This window comes from Lepus europaeus, chromosome 13, assembly GCF_033115175.1.
Source record: "Lepus europaeus isolate LE1 chromosome 13, mLepTim1.pri, whole genome shotgun sequence".
Lineage (NCBI taxonomy): Eukaryota > Metazoa > Chordata > Mammalia > Lagomorpha > Leporidae > Lepus > Lepus europaeus.
Window position 1 is genome coordinate 21,325,401 of NC_084839.1, and position 19,248 is coordinate 21,344,648.

At 44.9% G+C, this 19,248-nt stretch overlaps 1 protein-coding gene and 1 pseudogene across 6 annotated transcripts in view; one reads left to right on the plus strand and one right to left on the minus strand.

Moving 5' to 3' along the window:
- ITSN2 (intersectin 2) overlaps positions 1-19,248 on the minus strand; it is a 176,263-nt gene that overhangs the window by 21,033 nt on the left and 135,982 nt on the right. The gene's annotated exons all lie outside the window — the stretch shown is intronic.
- Positions 8,456-9,032, plus strand: LOC133772937 (large ribosomal subunit protein uL13-like; annotated as a pseudogene).

A 19,248-nucleotide genomic window follows, 5' to 3' on the forward strand; every position in this document is an offset into this window, starting at 1 on the left:
TGTGGGCACAGGGGCCCTAGTACTTGGGCCATCTTCCACTGCTTTCCCAGGAGCATTAGGAGGGAGCGGGATTGGAAGTGGTGCAGCCAAGTCTCAAACCAGTGCCCATATGGTATGCCAGCATCACAGGCAGAGGCTTAACCGGCCACACCACAGCACTAGCCCTGCCTTGCCTTACATTTCTGTTGAACAGTTCACAGTATCCATTACATTTGCTGTTGTACTCCTTCCCTTCAAAACATTCAGCAGTTTCTAGTATTTAGGAATGAAGTCCCAACTCAGCAGGACAGGGCTCCGTGGTCTCCATAATCCAGCCCCAGACTCCCAGTCCCGCCTCAGCATTGGGTGCGCTGCCCGCCTCTTAGCCATGCTGGCCCAGGCTCCATCCTAATATGTCCTACGCCTCCACGGCTCTGCTACCTCACTCCTGGTTCTTCTCATAGAACCTTCTCACTCATCCTTCAAGGGCCACTGCCAGGGAAACCCTTCCCACCTCCTCCCTGTGCCACTGACCCCCAGTTTGGCCTCTCCTTTGGTTTTCCACTGGTGCGTGCCTGTATTTCAGCACTTCACATAATCTAACTTGTACGAATTTCATCTGTCTGTACAGTTAGCGTGTCTCCCACCAGAGGACGGCGTCTGCCGAGCAGTTCTGTCCCGTCCATCTGGGCGCGGTGTTCCGACCATCAGAGGTCAAGGTGTGCGGTGGATTTGCTGAGTGGGAGAACGCCATGTTGGTCCTGGGCCTCTGTGTGCCCAGCCCCGCGTCTCACTTTGCCCTGCTCTGCTTTGTGCTGCAAGGAGGCTGACCTTCCAGATTGCTTTCTCCAAGATCACTAAGCTCCTTTCGCTAAGATGTTAGTTGGCTTCTGTCTGGTTTGGCCAGAGAGGAGGTTGTGGCAGGAGACTGAAGATTTCAGGGCAAACTAGGAACAGTGAGATGCTAAGACAGGTTTTGTCTCTGCTGTGTGAAGAATTAAAATGGGGGGCTTGCTTCACATGCAAACCTGGAGTTCAAGAATTTGAGAACTGGGACAGGCGTTTAGCTCAGCAGTTAAGACACTGCCTGGGATGCCTGCAACCTACATCAGAGTGTCTGGGTTTGAGTACCAGCTCTGCTGTCGATTCCAGCTTTCTGCTAGTGAACACCTGGGAGGCAGTAAGTGATGGCTCAAGTACTTGGCCCTGCAACTCACCCGAAGACCTGGATTGAGCGCTGGGCCTGTGGTTTTGGCCCAGCCCAGCCCTGGCTGTTGTGAGCATCTAGGGAGAAAACCAGCAGATGGAAGATCTCTCTCTGACTCTCTGCCTTTCAAACTAAAAACAAAACAAAACAAAAAGACAAAACAACAACCTATTATTTAAAAAAAAATCCAAACTTTTAGTTTTGATTAGTTTGAATTTAGTTTAATTAGTTTTAGTTCCCCAAAATTAGTTTTGATGAACCAATGCAACAATTGCCTCCTGACTGGTGATACCCTTAGAGTGCCTGCCAAAGAAAACTTCCTGCTGGGGGCTGGCGTGGGGCACAGCAATGCTGGCATCCCATATCAGAGTGCTCTGCTTCCGATCCAGTTTCCTGCTAGTGCGCCTGGAAAGGCAGCAGAGGATGGCCCAAGTACTTGGGCTCCTGTCACCCATGCGGGAGACCCAGATGGAGTCCCAGGATCTCAGCTTCAGCTTGGACTAGCTCCAGACCTTATGACCATGTGGGGTGTGAATCAGAGGATGGAAGATCTTTTTCTCTCTACCTTTCAAATAAATAAATATTTAAAAATAAACTATACAACTGAGCTGGAAGGTCCCTCTCAGAAGCTTGGCTCCAAAGTATCTCCACAGAAAAGCAAATCTCATGCAAGATGCGTTCAAAGTAAAAAAAAAATCACAAAAGTAGGACCAAATCCACCATACATTTTAAAAAAATGATAATTAGAACCCCAAGAAATAAGATAATGGAATAAATACAATTAGAGATTTCACATAAGGGGCTTGAAACTATAGTCTGCGAAAGAAGGAACAGGAAGAGTTGGAAATAAAATGAATAAAGATGGCAAATGTCACCATGGAAAGAATAAAATAACAGATCGACTAGCAGACCGACCACACCTGAGGAAATAATCAGTAAAACCAAAAGCAGACCTAAAAGGATGAGGGAGAAGGCAGCCCAGAAACAAAGCAGGGGGGAAGCATGCAGCGGAGGCTGCGGGGCGCAGGGGACACAGCCCCGCGCACCTGCACGGGAGCCGGATGCTGAGACTTTCCTAGACCTGCGGGACGGTGAAGCTCCCCAGAGGCAGGAGGAGCAAAGGCTTCTGATCAGGAAAAAATACAAACAGCTCCACACCTCGACTGCAGAATACCACGCAGGAGAAATATTAAAGAGGCAGAACCAAAACCCTGAATGGCCAGATGGGGCAGCCCCTGGGCAGGCTCCACCCAACTCAACCCAAGACAGAGGGGACATAACTCACGCCAGGGCTTGTCCCTCCGTTCCCGGGCGAGGGAGGCAGACCCCTGCAGGCACCGTCGGAGGGCCAGCCCCTAACAGATATTCGTGAGGGATCTAACAAGGCACACATTTTAGGAAGAAGTAAACTGAATAAGAAGGAAAAAAAAAATCATGAGATATAAGGAGGAATGGTGAGTAAAAATACTAGCAGCTCTGTGAAAAGTCAAAGTAATCATTGAGTAGCTGAGATAACAATCCTAACAGTGGCTAAGCTGAAACACGCAGATGTAATGACACGAGGGAGGAGCATCCTGGAGATCACTCATTCTGCCTGCGTTGATCAGAAGGGAGAGACGCTGATCAATGCAGACTTCACTGAGGCAAACACATACGCTGACAATGTGAAGGTGACTCCTGAAAGAACAGACATAGAGCACATAATTCCTAAACCAGCAGACGGAAATAAAGAAACCTCATCAGGGCTGTGGAACAGAACGGTTGGTAGACCATAATGAGGCAAGGTAAATGGAAAACACACAGCCCGATACATCAACACGGGTAGACAGATAAACACAGATGTTATATCATCTGGTCAAGGTCACTGTGATTGTAAATTGTTTAAATTTGTCAGAGAAAAGACAGACTCTGGATTTAGGATAAGATCAGAGAAGTGTTGGGAGTAGAGAGCTGGAAAATCTATAGAAATACAAATTCGCCCTGCCCCATGCTCCTCAGACCTTCCTGCAAGCCAGAGCACTTCTGTTCAAACTCTTCAGCTCCTCTCACCCCTTTGATAAAACCCTCCAGTGGCTCCCCATATGCCAAGCAAAAGCCGAAGTTCTTAGGAACGGCCCTCAGGAACCGAGACGCTCCCCTGCTCTCCTGGGCTGCCCCGTCCTCGCTTCCCGCTGTGCCCTCTGCCCCAGGAGCACTGGCGGCCGGGCTGTTTCTCAAGCATCACAGGGCCACTCCTGCTGCAGGCCCTTTGCGTGTCCTGTCCCCTCTGCTAGAATGACTCTCCCGGTATCCACAGGCTCCCCCAAGACCCCTCAGGCCCATCTGTCGTTGCCCCCATGTCACAGTGGCGGGGAGACTTGCTTTGAGTGTTCTACTCAAAATCCCAGGAATCCACGCCCCCACCCGGCCTCCCTGTCCTCTCTCCTGCTTTAGTTTTCTAAGACAAAACACACTTGGCTTACTCGGTTTGTTCCCTGTGTGAACAAATGCCTGATCTAAGAGGGCAGGACTGCGGTCTGTTTCACAATGTGCTATATCCCACAGCGTGACACACAGGAGTTGCTAAAGTATTCGTTCAGTGTGACATGAAGATAGACTCTAAGCTGCAGTGGACAGAGAAAGTGAGGAACACTACCTGGCAGGTTCTCTCTGGCAGATGGCGAGAGTGGGCAAAGAAGGAAAATAAGAGCTCATGGCTACTACTGAGTCACGGTTTCCAGGGGAATAATTAGTAGTGGCTGGGCCACGAGTCTCCCGCCTTGTGGGAAGATGTAGCGACGGAGAGACAAACTGAAAAACAGCTATGAAAACTCCATGTCTCCCCAGAGTGGGAGCCACTGTTCTAAATTACAGTGCAAGCAAATGAGAGACGTCCAAGAAACAAGAGAGAAAGATCTGGAAGCTCCCAAAAGGTGAAAGACAAAGCAATCTGTGATGACGTACAGAGAGCAGGCCTGTTCAGATGATGTCACAGAAAAGTCCTTGTCCGTTCTGAGGACAGCAACGCCACTGAACAACTGCTCTTCTCTGTGTCACAATGACGCAGCCAGAGAATCCAAGAACAGTTTGCAGCGACACTGTTTTTAAACTTAGTGAAGACAAGATTTTAACAGTAAGAGCAGAAGACCAAACTGTACATTTTCTGAAGGTTGCTTTTATATGGAAGTTTTACCAGGACACTAGAAAATTACTGGGTATTTTGTCAAAAACTTCTTTCAACCACTATGCAAATATTTATTAAGTCTAAATAATGTTACAGGTAGCATGCTTTTGCTCTAAAGCCATGGATGTTTGTGTTTTTGGAAATTTAATTCTTGAACAATTTTTTTCATTTGAAAGGTAGAGTTAGAGGGAAGACACACACACACACACACACAGAGAGAGAGAGAGAGACAGACAATCTTCCATCCAGTGGTTTACTTCCAAATGGCTACAATGGCCAGGGTCTGTGCCAGGCAAAAGGCCAGGAGCCTAGAGTTTCTTCTGGGCCTTCCACATGGACGTAGGGGCCAAAGCACTTGGGCCATTTTCCGTTACTTTCCCAGGCACATTAGCAGGAAGCTGGATTGGAAATTGAGCAGCTGGGTCTTGAAATGGTGCCATACAGGATGCTGGTTTTGCAGGCGGCGGCTTAACCCGCTACGCCACAGCACCAGCCCCCTTGAGGAAATTTTTAAAACTACTGTGTTTTTTGATACTTCTCATGTTCTATGCCATCAGGTGTTACATTGTTCATTAAAATATAAAAAAGGAAGCTCATATCCTTATGCTATAAAGCTTCCCAAACAATAATATTTGGCTATCAGGATATATCAGAATTGGGGCTGGAATTGTGGCACAGAGGGTAAAGCCACTGTCTGCAAAGTCAGCATCCCATATGGGTACCTGAGTCTTGGATGCTCCACTTCCGAAACAGCTCTATGCTCATGGCCTGGGAAAGCAAAGGAAGATGGCCCAAATGGTTGGGTCCCTGCCACCCATAGGGAGACCTGGATGAGTCTCCTGGCTCCTGGCTTCAGCCTGGTCCAGCACTGGATGTTGTAGCCATCTGGGGAGTCAATCAGTTATTGGAGTATCTCTCTTTCTTTCTTTTCTCCTTCTCTCACTGTAACGCTGACTTTCAAATACACCCAGAATTCTAGAACTTGCAAAAGCAACTTTGTTGATAAGTGCAACTGGGTAAAGAAAACTTTTTATTGCATTTATTTTTATTTTTGAATCATAGCCTAAGACAACAAGAACTTCTGAATGATAGACAAAGGTGCAGACTGCACCGGCATAGAACAGCTGGTTCAGGCTAACATTTGCATTGCCTTCTAGCCCTCCACAGTTACTCTGCTGTGTGCACTGGGGGAATGAACTATTCAGAATACAGAATATTGTGAAGAGTGTCATGAAACAATAGCTTCTTTATGCTCACAGAACATTCAATCCTTACAATAACTGTTACCAGTCCACTGACTCTGATACAACTTGGACCTGTCCTGAAGGTGGGTGGTTAAGCGACTTACTGTAGAATTTAGATCCACCAAATCTCTAAATCCAGCTATCTTGAGTCATGTCTTACACACTGAAATTACAAGCTGTTTTAAATGGTGCTTACACTGCAATCACTGGAGATAGCAAATATAGGGTCCCGGTGTTACGGCATTAACGGGTTAAGCTACTGCTGGCAACACCAGCATCCCATATGAGTACCAGTTCAACTCCTGGCTGCCCTATTTATGATCCAGCTCTCTGCTGTGGCCTGGGAAAGCAGTGGAGGATGGCCCAAGTGCTTGGTCCCTGCACCCACATGGGAGACCCAGAAGAAGCTCCTGGCTCCTGGCTTTGGCCTGGCCCTTGGCGGACTTTTGGGGTGTGAACCAGCAGATAGATGTCTCTATATATATCTAACTCTGCCTTTCAAATAAAATAAATAAATCTTTAAAAATGAAAGATAGCAAATATAAACCTGACTTGGTCTCAGCTTAGGATAATTATTCTGCACTAGCTGAAAGTGTTGAAAAAGCCAACAGGACCCTGCTCTCCTTTAACACTTCTCTGTGTCTAAGGGACACAACTGGTCCTTTACATCTCTTTTTATTCCGTCACACATGCAACCAGAACCTTGTTTCTAACAGTCGGTTTATTTATTTATTTGAAAATCAGAGTTACACAGAGAGATGAGAGGCAGAGAGTGAGAGGGAGAAGTCTTCCATCCGCTGGTTCACTCCACAGCTGGCTGCAACTGCCAGAGCTGTGCCCATCCAAAGCCAGGAGCCAGGAGCTTCCTCCGGGTCTCCCACATGTGTGCAGGGGCCCAAGGGCTTGGGCCATCTTCTACCACTTTCCCAGCCCACAGCAGAGAGCTAGATCGGAAGTGGAGCAGCCTGGTCTTGAACCGGCACCCATATAGGATGCCGGCGCTTCAGGCCAGGGCGTGAACCCGCTGTGCCACAGCGCTGGTCCCTAATAGTCGGTTTAAAACAGACTGACAATGCATCACCATTTACCAGTACAGAGTGACTGCTGCGCAGCCCTAGGGCAAAGGGATTTCATACGAACACAGTTTTCTTTGGTATTATTATTTTCCCATTTCTTTTTAGAAGTATTTATTTGAGAGGCCAGCACTGTGGCATAGCGGGTAAAGCCATCATCTGCGGTGTCGGCATCCCATATGGGCACTGGTTCTAGTCCCAGCTGCTCCACTTCAGATCCAGCTCTCCACTATGGCCTGGGAAAGCAGTGGAGGATGGCCCAAGTCCTTGGGCCCCTGCACCTGTGTGGGAGACCGGGCAGAAGCTCCTGGCTCCTGGCTTCAGATGGGCACAGCTCCAGCCACTGTGGCATTGGAGGGTGAACCAGAGGATGGAAGACCTTTTTCTCTCTCTGTCTCCCTCTACCTCTCTGTAACTCTGCCTTTCAAATAAATAAATATTTGAAAAAAAAATTAAAAAATAAGTAAAAATTTATTTGAAAGATACAGTAAGGCAGCTGGACAAATCTCCTATTCTTCTTATTCTCCCATTCTTCTCCCCCAGTGCTGCAACAGCTGGGGCTGGGCCTGGCCAAAGCCAGGGGCTGGAAACTCAATCTGGGTCTACCAATGAGTGGCAGGGACCCAACTTTCTGAGACATCACCTGCTGCCCTCAGGTGTGCTTCCATAGAAGCTGGAACCAACAGCGGAGCCAGGACTCAAACCTAGGCACTCTGAGATGGGTGTGGGTATCCCAGCGGCATCTTAACGGTGCCCAGAGCCCACCACTTTCCTTGATGTTCACTGAGCAGCCTCCTACATCCCTAATCTTCTCCAGTTGTATGACCACACAGCTCACCTTTTCAACTCATTTACGGCTACAGAACTGGAGACTTTGCCCAGAGTGCTGAGCTGAACATGAACAGTTCTTTTGGACTGCCTGACTCTGATTTCACGGTGGCCCATGGATGGTCACTGGTGTCACTAGGAACCCAGGGGCAGGTTCTCCCAGGACCCTGAAATGTAAGTGGACCAGCCTGGACTCATTTAAAGCAGTTAATTTTCTTCACCCCCTTTCCACCTCTATTTGGAATTAACTGATGATTATTCTGCCTTTGTGGTTCCAAGTTAAAGGGAAGCAGGGGGCTGGCGCTGTTGTGTAGCGGGTAAAGCCGCCTCCAGTAGTGCCAGCATCCCGTATGGGCACTGGTTCAAGTCTTGGCTGCTCCACTTCCGATCCAGCTCCCTGCTATGGCCTGGGAAAACAGCAGAAGACGGCCCAAGTCCTTGGGCCCCTGTACCCGTGTGGGAGACCTGGAAGAAGCTCCTGGCTCCTGGCTTCGGACTGGCATAGCTCTAGCTGTTGAGGCCAATTGGGGAGTGAACCAGTGGATGGAAGACTTCTCTCCCTTTCTCTCTCTCTCTGACTCTCCTTTTCTCTCTCTGGTTAACTCTGACTTTCAAATGAATAAATCTTTAAAAAAAAAAAAAAAAAAAAAGGAAAGCAGATAGGAGTCTGGCATGAGCTCTGGAGTCACACTGGGACTTGAGTTCCAGTGCACCATATACTCTCCCAGACAATAAAAAGGGCAAAGCTCACCGAGTGGCACACAGCACAGGTTTACTACATGCTAGCTATGATTTCTAGTACCTATTATGGGTCAGACATCGAACCAGTGCTTCCTAAGCCCCTTACATCTCATCTGCAAAGCAGGTATTATTTTCATTACACAGGCAAGGAGGCTAAGGTTCAGAGAGGTGAGCACTCAGAATAACGCTCCCTTCCCCAGGCTGCCGCTGAAGATGGCGGATGGGGCAGGTCATGGTGCTGGATAGCAAGGCCATTGTGGTCAAGTAGGTGCTGCCGGACCGGAAGGTGGTGTTCATGTGCTGCGAGGGCACCAATATTTCTGGCAATTTCTACAGAAATAAGCTGAATTACCTGGCCTTCCTTCACAGGCGGATGAACACCAACCCCTCCCAGGGCCCCCAACCACAATTCTGGTGAATTGCAGGAGGCATGTTGCCCATAAGACCAAGTGGGACCAGGCCGCCCTGGACTGCCTCAAGGTGTCCGAGGGGATCCCGCCGCCCCATGGCAAGGAAAAGCAGATGGTGGTGCCCCAGGCCCTCCGGGTCATGCAGCTGAAGCCTATGAGAAAGTTTGCCTACCTGGGGCGCCTGGCTCATGCAGTTGGCTGGGAGCACCAGGCAGTGACAGCCATGCTGGAAGAAAAGAGGAAGGAGAAGGCCAAGATCCATTACCGGAAGGAAAGTCAGCTCGCGAGGCTACGGAAACAGGCCGAGAAGAACGTGGAGAAGAGAGTCAACAAACTCACAGAGGTCGTCAAGGCCCGTGGACTCCTGGTCTGAGCCCCACAAAGACTTTATTCCTCAAAACCAACCAACCAACCAAAACAATCCCTGCCGCTCTATTTCTTACCACAATCGTTTTATCATTCTCTTCGGGAGACTGAGATTCTTTTTATCTTTTGACAGTAACTTAAGACTTCTCTCTTTCATAACTTGTTGTTCTTGTTTAGAACAAAGCTTAAAAAAATGATTCTGGAATGGACTCTGAGGTTTCTATGGAGAGGCAAAAGACCCAGAACAGCCAACACAGCACTACGAAGGAGAACAAAGCGGACAGACTGTTGCCGCTTAACCTCAAGACTTAACATAAAGCTACAGTCACCAAGACACTCTGGTGTTAGCAAAAGAAAAAGATACATCAATGGGACAGAACAGAGTCTGGAAATGGATGCACACACAGACACTCGGCTGATGCCTCAGAAGGAGCCAAGGCAACACAATAGAGCAGTCTTTTGACAAATGGCGCCAGAGCCACTGGATATCCACATTTAAAAAAAAACCACAAAAACCAAAAAGCTAGACAGACTTACTCCTCTCACAGACATCACCGCAAAGTGGACCACAGAGCCGAATGTGAACAACAAAACTATAAAACTCCTAGAAGATAACAGGAAAAAAATCTGGATGACTTTGGGTTTGGTGACGACATCAAAGGCACACTCATAGAATTGACAGGCTGGACTTCACTAAAATGAAAAACTTCTTGGAGCCAGTGTTGTGGCACAGTCAAGCTGCCACCAATATGAGTGCCAGTTCAAGTCCTGGCTGTTCCACTCCCCATCTAGCTCCAAGATGGCCCCAAGACTCGCCCATGTAGGAGACCCAGATGGAGTTCCAGGCCTCAGGCTGACCCAGACCCAGCCACTGGGGACATCTGGGGAGTGAGTAAGCAGATGAAGATCTCTTCCCTCACCTCCAACTCTGCCTTTCAAATAAATAAAATAAATCTTAAAAAGAAATTTCTTAGGACTGGCACTGTGGTGTAACAGATTAAGCCACATCCTGCGGTGCCAGCATTCCATATGGGCACAGTTTGAGTCCTGGCTGCTCCACTTCCAATCCATCTCCCTGCAAATGCACCTGGGAAAGCAGTGGAGGACGGCCCAGGTGCTTGGGCCTCTGCAACCACATGGGAGATGCAGATGAAGCTCCTGGCTCCTGGCTTCGGCCTGGCCAAGCACTGGCCATTGTGGCCATTTGGGGAGTGAACCAGTGAATGGAAGACCTCTCTCTCTCTCTCTCTCTCTGAAACTCTGCCCTTCAAATAAGTAAATCTTTAATTTTTTTTTTTTTATCTGAAAGACATGTTTAAGGAATTAAAAGATGAGCCACAGCCTGGAGAAAGTTTTTGCAAAAGACCTGATACAGGACTATCACCCAAAATACACAAAGAATTCTTAAAAGTCAGTAAGAAAACAATGTGAGGATAAAATGGGCCAATGGCCTTAACAGAAACCTCCACAAAGGTATCAGATGGCAATAAAGGGTGTGAGAAGCTCCCTGTCATCTGCCATAGAGGAAATAAAACAAGAAGATGCCACAACATACGTGTTAGAATCGCCAGAATCCGTAACACTGACAACACCAAACGCATAAGAACATGGAGCAACAGGAACCCTCAGTCATTGCTGATGCAAATGTACACGGACACAGCCACTTTGGAAGACAATTCAGGTATTATAAAACGAAGCCTGCTCTTACTATATGAACTAGGAATCGTGCTTGTTGGTACTTACCCGAAGGAGGTGAAAACTATATCCACACAAAAGCCTCCACACTGATATTTATAATAGCTTTATTCATAATTGCCAGACAGCGAGTGAATAAACAGACTGTGATGCAACCAGACAGTGGAGTATTATTCAGCACTAAAAAGAAATACATTATTAAGCCTGGAGAGATACGGGAGAAATTTAAATGCATATCACTAACTGAAAGAAGCCAATCTATAAAAGCCAGATACTGATACCATGCAGGAAAAGGAAAACTATGGAAACAGTAAAGATATCAATGGTAAATATCTATCTATCTATCTATCTATCTATCTATCTATCTATCTATCTTTCTCAATGGTTACCAGGAGCTAGAGGGGAGACGGATGAGCAGGTGAAGCACAGAGGATTCTTAGGGCATGATGCCATTATACATTTGTCCAAACTCACAGAACACACAACAGCAAGAGCAAACCTTGCCTACTGTAAACTATGGACGTGAGTGATAGTGACGTGCCGTGTAGGTTCCTCGACTGCAACCCGTGTCTGGCTCTGGTGGGAGATGTTAATGGGCAAGGCTAAGCTTGTGTGGGACTAGGGTTAAAAGGGTCATATCTGTACCATTTGTTCTATTTTGTGGAAAGCTTAAAAGTGCCATAGAAAATATAGTCTTAAAATGATTATGAAGATGGCAAAGGATCTATCTGAACAGACATTTCTCTAAAATGGCAGATAAGCTGGGGCCAGATTTGTGGTGAGGCAGGTAAAGCTGCTGCCTGTGACACTGGCATCCCATATGAGCACTGGTTTGAGACCTGGTTGCTCCACTTCCAATCCAACTACCTGCTAATGCGCCTGGGAAACCAGTAGAAGACTACCCAAGCGCTTGGGCCCCTGCCCTCATGGGGGAGAGCTGGAAGAGGCTCCTGGCTCCTGGCTTTGGCCTCTCCCTCTGTCTCTATAACTCTGCCTTTCAAATAAATAAATCTTTTTTTTTTTTTTAAGTACAAATGGCCAACAAGAACACGAAACATCATTAGTCACTGAGGACATGCAAATGAAAACCACAATGAGATGTCACTTCGTACCCACAAGGGTGAATGGCTATAATAAACAGTCAAGTAGAGTTTTGGCGATGATGAGGAAACGTCTAGTAGTGCTTCAAAAAGTTAAGCAAGGAATTACTGTTTGACCCAGCAATCTGTTTCTAGGCATATGACCCCCAAAATGAAGGCACGTGTTCACATAAAAACTCACACATAAACACTCATGAAATTATTCATGACAGCCAAAAGTGGGAATCTCTCAAATGTCGATCAAATGATGAATGGATCAACAAAAATGGTATATCTACACTGGAGTATTTTTATTTCACAAAAAGGAACGATGTACTGATACATGCGACAACATGGAGGAACACTGAAAGCAAGCCGGATGACATAAGCCAATTACAAAATCCCACCCACCCTTTGATTCCACATATATGAACATCTAGAATAGGAAAACCTACAGAGAGAAGTGGAGCATGGCTGCCTGGAGCAGGGGACTGGGGTGTTGGCTGGGGGTCTGAGATGGGACCTAAAGGGTACTGGTCTATCTCGGAGCAGGGGACTGGGGTGTCGGCTGGGGGTCTGAGATGGGACTGACAGCTAAAGGGTACTGGTCTATCTCTGAGCGATGAAACTAGTCTCTAATTGACTGTGGCAGTGGCTACATAACTTTGATTATGCTAAAAACCACCGAATTGTAACTAAATAGGCAAATCTGATGATATATGAGTAATAGCTCAAGAAAGCTGTTGCCATAAAGAAGTGACTGTTTACCCTTGTTTGTGGATGTTCCTGTTTCAGATTCTTGTTCAGCTTTCTCATATTCAGGCCTTCCTTTCTTGCCTTTTCTCTGTGTGTCCCTTTTACATAGAGAAAACACTGTGCAGTGTACGATTTTTCCTTTTTTTCTTCGATGCAACAGAACTTCACGATTATAGAAATCGTGGCAAGAGTAGGTGTTTAGTCTAATGGTTCAAACACTTGCATCCCACATCAAACTGTCTGGGTTCATTCCTGGCTCCAGCTTCCTGCTAATGCAGACCATGGGAGGCAGGGTGATGGCTCCAAGTACTTGAGTCTCTACCACACCATGCAGGAGAGCTGCATTGAGTTCCCGGCTTCACCCTGGGTCAGTCCTGGCTGTTGTAGGCATTGGGAGAATGAGCCAATGGATGGGAGCTGTCCCAAATACATAAGTGAAAACTTAAAAAATTAAAATAGTGGCAATGTTAGCACACTGGTATATAGCTTAAAAGGGTGGACTTGGGAGCCAGACACTGAACCAACTATATTACTTACTAGCTTTGTAGCCTCGGACAAGTTATTTAACTGTTTTAATTTCCATCTGAAGAAAGAAAACATGGGGCTGGCACTGTGCATAGTAGGTTAAGCCTCTGCCTGCTGTGCCAGCATCCCATATGGGCACCGGTTCTAGTCCTGGCTGTTCCACTTCTGATCCAGCTCCCTGCTAATGGCCTAGGAAATCAGTGGAAGATGGCTCAAGTGCTTGGGCCACTGCATCCATGTGGGAGACCTGGAAGAAACTCCTGTCTCTTGGTTTTAGATAGGCTCAGCTCTAGCCGTTGTGGCCATTTGGGGAGTGAACCAGCGGATGGAAGACCTCTCTCTCTCTCTCTCTCTGTAACTCTGCCTCCCAAATACTGCAAATTCTAAATAAAAGAAAACACAATCAGGCAATAAATTCAAGAACCTTAGAAAAATATCTAGTCTAGCAAGTCCTCAGTAAGAAGCATTCTTCTTTTCACTCTTACAAGCAAGGGCTGCACACTCGTAATTTCCTTGTTTTCTGAACACGCTGCTAACAGTACCACACGCTCTCTCTATTCTCTTAGACCTTGTGGTTCCCATCTTCATGGGTTTCCGTCACCATCCCACCCATGGCTGCTGACCCTGCCTCCAAGCACGCTCATCTGCCAATATGCAGAGCTGATGCCTACGTGCCACAGGTCAGCATCTGCCCCCAGACGCAGCTGGTGGCACCGTTATCCCACCCTGTCCCTCGAGATAGAGCCCTGGGAATGAATGCCTGACTCGCCCACCTGTCCTCACGTTCCATCGATCCCCAACTCTGAACTCCCCCTCGGAACTGTGGCAGGCTTTCCGCTCATCTTCCCTGCATATCAAAATCACCTGGAGAGTTTCAAAGACATTCTCCACGCCCAGGCCACACTTCAGGCCATCTGCAGCAGGACCCAGGCATTGGCAGCTTTTAACAGTTTCCCGGGTGATTCCAATGCACGCCAAGCTAGGCAATCTTGGAGTTAGCCCCCGGCCAGCCTCTCAGGCTTCAGCTTTCTGTTCCTGGTTTCGCACTGCCATGCTAACCATACTGAACTGCCCACAACTGCAGCTCCTCCTCCGGCCACGCTGCTCCTTGTTCACCATACTTCCCACCACCTCACCAACCACAACTGCTTATCTTCCAGATGTGGCACCTGCTTTCTCTGGGAAGTCTTCTCCGTCTCCAGTCTAGGAGTACGGTGCAATTAGGTATTCCTCCGCTGTTCTCAGTATGTTTTTTTATAATTATCTGCTTATGGTCCTGACCCTCTCATATAAGGCTGAGACCAGCCGACATCATTTTTGTATCCCTAGCACCTAGTACCTTTGCTTGGCTTTATGCAAATTCTCATCTTATTCATTGTGTAACTTTCCAGAGATGAGGAGAGATTTTTTGTAAAGTGAGTGTCTGGTAGGCAATGATGGAGAGGCTGGATTTTGATCCATAGTTTTCTTCTCACCCAAGGACTATTACAACCACGAACCTGATTTCTTAAGTGTAATAGTCTGCTCCAGTCTGATGCTCTCACTGCAGTGACTTTTCACACTAAGAGTGAGTACTGATTTGTTCGATCCCTCCAATCTTTTTAGGAAAATGTTGTAGTTATAAATACATTATAATCTATTATCCTAGATTATGTTTTACTTTACTTTTGTGGGCAATAACATTAAAGTTTAAATTTCTTTCTAAATATATATGATTATCCTGGATCATTGATCATTTATTTCTTTGGCTTCCTGTTATACAAAATAATTTGCTGCCACGTACCCAGAGACTCTATTAAACAGAAATTCCAAAGGAATTTAGCCGTGAATATATAAAACAATTTAAAAGTTTTAAAGAATGCTTCAAAGAAATACACAATACAAGTAATATAGCTTGTGTCCTTTTAATAAACACATTTGCATAGTTATATTACAATTTTGTAAAAATAAAAGATTATCTCATGCCAAGCGTGCCCAGCATTTGCACAATCTCAATACCTTTTTAACACTATAGTTTTCAAGACACACAAATAAAAATTTAAGGCAAAAACAGCACTTTGCAACAATTTAATAATTTATTACATGACAGTAGCATCACAGCAGCATCCAATAATGCCACTCTAGGCAAAGTCTCTCTTTTCCCATTATGGTTTCTATTTACAAGAATTCGTAACCTGGTAAAATTCATTCTAAGAAAACTTGGCAAACAAAGTTTTGGACTGGAATTGGCATGTCTTCCTCTACTTTTCCTTTCCCCAGATGCTTTTTTTTAACCTACCAGCATTCATATTGTATTTTTATACATTAAAATAGTAGACACATTTTAAAAATAGTTTTGTTACTTTAAAACAGCTCTTTATGATAAAATTTTAGAGAAATAATACAATGAATGGGGTTGATTCAAATTTTCAAATGTTCTAAAAATTAGCTTTGGTTTTAGAACTGCTTTTTTCATTGCTGGAAAACCATCATGTTTAATCACATACTTTAAAATAATTATCACATATTGCAATCTTTAAATAAATAAACAGGTGTTTTGATTCATTAACTACTACAGAATTCAAATTTATTCAGCTGTACTTCCATTTAAAAATTGTAAGTTTCTGATACACTCTTTCTTTCTAATGTTACCTTTGAAGCAAACTGAAAGGTACCTTTTCCTGTACGAGGAAGAGAATGGATATGGGGCTGAATGAGGAGCTGCAAAGGACTGCATGCACTCTGAAGGAGAATTTCAGGCTATTTTATGTCGTACAATTTCTTTCTCACTTTCTCTGAAATATATGACAGAACACTTGTACAAAGAGTGGTTATTGCATCTGACAGAACAGACTTACGTTCCGGACTGACAGTCAGTGTACACATGTCGATCTGTGATCTAATCTGTGGCTACTTGCTGCACTATTTTCAGATGGATTACAGATGCTAAAGTCTACCTGCCATTCTAACAAACTATATTTGTCACTATAAAAGTGAGGTGATTTGAGCTATAAAAATATCTTTGGAATAATTTATCACGGTATTAAATAAGCCCGAATTCAAAATTATAAAAAAAAGTTATGCTAAATAATATAATGAATTAACAGCGGTCAGATATCTAATCTCAGGGTATAAAATGGAATTAATGTAACTGTCCTTAATCTGAACTCAACTAAAGCTTTGGTGAAAAAAAAGAAAGTTCAGAAAATAAAAGATCAGGTAATTCCTATGATTTGGAAAAGTCAGTTAAATTCACAAGGACCCAATCTTTGCACAGATTCTTTTAGTGAGCAAATCTGTTATTCATCCTATTACATGGTGTCCCTGCCTTCCTATGAATGTCACATTTGTAAGAGGATCACGATGATGCCCAGTGCTGACGACTGAGGTGTCCTAATCGCTAGAATTCTCACCCCTGGGAGCACAATACCGTCTCCCTATTCCCAACAACGTCAAGTATTCTGGAGAATAGATGTTTGAACTTTGTGGAGTTTAGCTAAGTGGTTGATTCTTTCTCAGGTGTTGTAAGGGTATGAGCTAAGCAATATACGACTGAAAAGTTCATTCATGGGCATAGGCACATTGACACAAATACTGCACAAAATACACCTCTAACTAAGATATAAAAACACCTTTCACTCTTAGGGAAACTGTGAGGAATAAAGACTGATTGCATGTACACTTTTCCTGATAATACTCTGACATTCACAAACAGTAGATTGCACTGCAGTTTGTAAACATTTTAAATTGCACAAACTTCTCACTGATTTTTAAATACAGTTTAATACTGTCTACTAAAATCCCTTTTTGTTTGAACTAAGTACTCTCACATGTATCTGTGTATATCTGCTATTCCTAAAGTGTTTTCCATTCAAGGAAAAGAAGTAAAACCGTATGTCAAAGCAGCCAATGCGGTTGAAGAACCGGCGTCAGCCAGGGAAGTCTGGACGGTAAACCAAGCTGCGAGCCTCCCAGCAGCGTCACAGACACACATCTCCCGTTACTCAGGGCCATTCCTGACTGCAGCCTGTGTGTCTGCTTCAGGGCCACGTACATTCCTCAAGGACTTCTTAGAACGTTTACTAAATACGTTAAGACTGGACCAGTGTCTTTTGGTGTACTGGGACATGCAAATAGCGGGTCTGATTAAAATAGGTAGTATGAATTCTGACTTTAAAATGTTTTATAAATACTCTAAGCTGGGGAAGGTTTCATATGTCACAGTCAATGTTGGGGGCCTTTCATTCCTGAAAAACAACCCACTTATAGGTCATCCATAAAAAAGGAGCAACTGACCCTGCAGCACCTGGTGCGGTGTCTGCATTTGTCGCGAGCGCCTAACAATCCCAAGGGAGCTATCCAAGCACAGTGCTCGCTGGGCGCACCTGAGACAGACACTGCCATCTTCTGCACACAGCTGTCAGAGCAGGGTACACCCCTCCTCTTCGAAGTAAGAAACGCTCCCCGCAGGGGCACTGCTCCCACCCCCAAACAGAAAATAGAGGAAGGGTTATTTCCAGTTCTTGGCCTTCAGACAAATCTAAAACACTGGTACCTACAGCGGCATATTATAAAGTAATAAGGTAAGCATTGCGTACTGAGGGCAAACCACACATTAAGCCAAGAGCTGACTGTGATCAGGATTAGATCGAACGTAACGGCAGAACATAAGCAAACTTTATCTGAATTCTGTAATGAATATACATGTGGCAATAACATTAGAAAAGCAAGGCAGCCCATTCCAAACCAGCGAGAACAGTTTGTGCAAATAGTGGGTCTTTGTGTGTTTGAACTCCCACCATGTTAAGGGCAAACTCCATATGCATGCTAATGACCTACAGTTACCAAATTAAAAAAGAAGAAAAATGCTAAAGATGCCAGAGTGAACAGCAGGGAAAGCCACACAAAGACCCACTATCCTTTAATTTGTTACAAATAAATTTTAGCTAAATTAGAAACACAAAGAAATAATCACAAATGGCTCTAACATTCAAACGCAGTAACTGAATTGTGTAGGAGATATTTGATCAGGGCTGCCTGCCCTGCCTCCACGCTAGAGTCAAACTTGGATAGTGGGTCTCTGGGGTGCTTTCACAACTGGAAGACAACATTGGGTCCTAAAAAAAGAAAAATGAGGAATAAAATGAACATAATGCAAATCAGGTGGGTGAGAAAAAATTTGACTAATAATAACATGCAACACCAACTAAACAGATTTGATCTATTAAAATTCTCAACCTTTAAAAAATGTTCTAATTACACAATTAAATGGAAAGAATACTTATAAGGGCTACAGACACACAACTGTAATCTGCAGTTTAAGCACTGATTCATACAAAGACTGTAAGTGAATGACTCATTTCTAAAGTCTCAGCAGTATAACAATGATGTAAACCAATTCCTGACATTAAGGAGGAAGCACTTTCTGAACCATATCCTATTAAAGTTACCATATCCTATTAAAGTATTTTCTGAACCATATCCCCTATTAAAGTATAAGGGAAGGCTTATACATGGCTACCAATACAATTTATTCTTCACTTGTTTGAAAAAGTAGTTATATGTCTTCAATGTCTCATGAGTAATTATTTCAAATAAATAAAATCAGTATTCCTCCCTCTCCTGGGCGATTTAAACAGATGGTTTACAGAAACAACAAGCCTTCTCAGGAGAATCTATTTAAGAGTTATCCTCAGAATTGCCTACTTAGAGTCCTGTTATTCCAGGACGGACGATGAACCTTTCCACATTCAATTACTATTTATTTGGTCATTCATTCAGGCCAAATAATCAAAGTCAAAAAACCCACATACACCAACAAAAAATAAGGTAATAGGTAGGTTGTGGGTAATAATTTTATAACAACGAGAGCTCTGAAAATACTCGGATCGTGAAATAACCTCCTGAACTCTATTCTCCCAGCTCTCAATCTGTGGGGTGACCAAGTCCCTGGTCCCCACCGCAAGCACTTTTCCAGCAAGGTTACTAGCCCTCCCTCAGGTCCCAGTCCAGAAACCCTCTCTGAAGCTGCTCTCCACCTGCCTTCTCTCCTCTCGAAGACTTAAGGGATCTCTTCCCAATACACATTTGCATTAATATTCATCATAGCAACTGTTATTATCTGAATATCAGTTCTTCACTCAACTCCAAAGCTACCTCACAGCGAGGATGGTCCTTTCACGTTGGTATTCCCAGGGCCTAAT